The sequence below is a fragment of the Vigna radiata genome, chromosome 4 (assembly GCF_000741045.1).
Source record: "Vigna radiata var. radiata cultivar VC1973A chromosome 4, Vradiata_ver6, whole genome shotgun sequence".
Taxonomy (NCBI): Eukaryota; Viridiplantae; Streptophyta; class Magnoliopsida; order Fabales; family Fabaceae; genus Vigna; species Vigna radiata.
The window spans coordinates 18,068,009-18,071,598 of NC_028354.1; the positions used below are offsets into that span (position 1 = coordinate 18,068,009).

General features: G+C 27.6%; 1 protein-coding gene across 1 annotated transcript in view; it reads right to left on the minus strand.

Annotated features, from left to right (window-relative positions):
• The window catches only part of LOC106758582 (isoflavone 7-O-methyltransferase-like), a 24,456-nt gene that overhangs the window by 1,725 nt on the left and 19,141 nt on the right, over nt 1-3,590 (minus strand). The gene's annotated exons all lie outside the window — the stretch shown is intronic.

The following is a 3,590-nucleotide window of genomic DNA, read 5'->3' on the forward strand; positions in this document are numbered from 1 at the left end:
TGTATGCCTATATATATATATATATATATATGGTTTGATGATTTGCGTAAGTTTTTTTTTTTCAGTAGTTACATCTTAATTATGTTTAATGAATTTCAATAAAAAAAATACTTTCATGTATTCTATATTTCAAGGTCAAGGTAATTGAATAATTTTTATTCTCAAAACTAAAAAAAATAAAAATAAAAAACCCACAAACCCTTACCCACCTTCATTATTCCTTTCAACCATTTCTCTCATTCTTACGGTAGTCCCTATTGAAAAAAAAACACTTGCTGTTAAATAATTTTTTACAAAAAAAATGATTTTATAATGAGTTTTCATTTCATAATTTTTGTCTTATCTAATTTTATTTAATTTTCACAAACATAAGGATATCAGAAGGAATTGGTAATTAGTCTGAAAAAAAAATAAAAAAACACTCGCTGTTAAACAATTTCTTACAAAAAAATGATTTTATACTGAGCTTTCATTTTATAATTTTTTCTTATCTAATTTTATATAATTTTCACAAGCATAATGACATCCGAAGAAATTGGTAATTGGCCTGGAGGAATTTTTTAAGAGACGATGATTCAACTTCCGCAGATAATGAAATTAGAGAAATTAATAAAGATGATGAAATTGAAAAGATCTTGAATGAACGTTTGTGGGAAGGCTAATATGCCATTGACTTACTATTTACAAAAGAAAATTGTTTAACAACGAGTGTTTTTTTTTTTCATTTGAGGCTACAATAAGGATGAAAGAGAAAATGTTAGAGTGTAAGAGAGGAAAGAGAAAGGGTTGAAAAGGATGAGACACTGAGCAAAGGTGTGAATGTTTTCTTATTTTTTTTTTTAGTTTTAAGAATTAAAATTATTTAAATATTCTCGACCTTCAAACTTAAAATTCATAGTATAAGAGTATATTTTTGTCTACTAAAACTCGATACACATCGCTAAAATATATTAACTGAAAAAAAATTTACAAAAATTAGAATATATATATATATATATATATATATATATATATATATATATATATATATATATATATATATTACTACTTTACTTAAGAAGCCGACAATTCATTCTTTTTTTCAATTACAGCTCTTCAAAAAGTAAACAGTAAAAATAATAATGATGTCTTTTGTTACTGATAGCTTTTAAGTAGGCAGAAAAGAACACTGTTTTTGACTGATTATTCACGTGGACACGTGTTATTAATGATTTAGATCCAGTCATAAAAAAAAAATTGAACAAAATTAAAAAAAAAAGTTGAATCATATGTTTTATAAAAAATTAAAAACCTTCCTACGTTAGTTTTGGATAATGATATTTAGATAACATTTTTTTAACAATATTTGAATATTGATTATGTGTCAACCTGTGATTAGTAAAAAATTACTTTACAATCAATAATAATAATCATAAACATTATTGTAGAATAATTTTTTACCAATTACGGATTGACATATAATCAATGTTCAAATGTTGTCAAAAAAAAATTGTTTAAGTATCATTATCCATTAGTTTTTTTATAGATTTCATTACATAAACACAAAAAAAAAAAATAGAGGATAAGATACCCTATCCTCCCATATTTCCCCGCCACTAAAACTTGAGAAATGGTCCCCATGTCAATGTGATGTTAAGGTTGAAAATTTAATTGATTGTATCAATGATTCAATATCATTCAACTCATCTTAATTATATCGATTGGTTTATGTAAATTTAAAAATTCAATAAANACTGGTAAGTACTTCAGGTTTNATATCCAATTGCAAGAGTTGAGAATTNATNTATTAACTATTAGAATTTAAGTCTGTGTATAACATAAATATGACTGACAACCTTTCATGTATCACTTTAGTCTTATGTTTTATAGCAACTACTCACACTTTAATTTACAATTTCATAAGTCTCAACAGTGAAGTATATATATATTTGAGTGTAAGCATCTGCCATTAAAATAGATTTTGTTGTATCGTTTCATTGCATCTCCCAAACTTGGGATGTAGTTAGATAGTTTATAGTTTTCTGCTTTTATAAGCTACGCAGGCCTTTGACCTCAACGAAGAAAACCTCATTTTACCCTAAATATATTTGATTGCATAAATGGTAATGACATGGTTGTCGAACTCAGTTAAAACAAAAGTTGTCGTACATTCATCATGTGATACAAAATTGAGTAAAGTTTATTTGGAACAAAGTTAATCTACTTAGAATTAAGTTTGTCTAAGTTGAAATTCAAGTTGAGTGAATAACTCTAAGCCAAAAAAAAACTTATCCAAATCCGTTCTGGTGATAAATTGACTCAAGATGTTCAACCCATATGTAATGAATTTAACAGTCAAGAAAATTAAATTGATTAAACTATATTTAATCTAATTAAAAAAGTAAATTTAATCTAAATTTAATCCAATTTAAATTGGAGTGAAAAGATTCAAATTTAATTAATATATTTAAAATGGATTTAAATTATAAATTAAATACTTTTTATTATATCAGATTGGATTATAATGGATTTTTAAAAATGTATTCCATGTCCTTTATTAATTGTTACATAAGAAGAAAGAAGGAATGAAATATTGTATTACAATTGATATATATAATTGTTCAGAGCAATATAAAAAAGGAATATAAGTATAAAAATATATGAACATAAATGCACAAATATGAACAGAGAATAAAATAATTCCAATATCCCCCTCAAGCTGCAGCATATATATCCTTAATGCTCAGCTTGGACAGCAAAGATTGAAATTGTGCTGGATGCAAAGCTTTAGTATGAATATCTGCAAGTTGTGATGAAGTAGAAATAGGCGGGAGCTTAATTACACCAACTTGAACTTTATCCCTTATGAGATGACAATCAATTTCAATGTGCTTTGTCTTCTCATGCATGGCTGGATTTTGTGCAATTCGTATAGCAGATTGATTGTCACAAAACAGAGGAACTGGTTGTGGCAGAGACTGTTTCAAATCATGGAGCAAATACAAAAGCCATTGAATTTCACATGTTGTGGAAGCTAAGGCTCTATATTCTGCTTCAGTTGATGATCTAGATATAGTATTTTGCTTTTTTGATTTCCAACTGATTAAGGATGCACCATAGAACACATTAAAACCAGTCTTACTGTTGTGAGTTTGACAACAGGTGAAAAAGTTTCAAAGTAATCTAAGCCTTCCTGTTGTGTGTAGCCTTTGGCTACTAACCTTGCCTTATATCGTTCAGTACTTCCATCAGCATGCCTCTTTATTTTGCATACCCATTTACATCCAATAGGTTGCTTTCCATAAGGTAGATCAGTCAAAACCCAAGTTTTGGTATTTTCTAAAGCTACAATTTCTTGATCCATGGCATTTCTCCAACAATCATGTTTGATGACTTGGTTATAGGTTTTAGGTTCACTAACTTGGGAAGGATTCAAGACATATGATTTATGAAGAGATGATAATGCATCATATGAGAGATATGAAGAGATAGGATATAAGGTACCTGTGGATGACTGAGTGGTGGAAGAAGTAGATAACATGTTGCAATGATAGTCCTGCAAATAAGATGGTTTATGTGTTGGCCTGGTTGATTTCTTTTGTGGAGTAGCA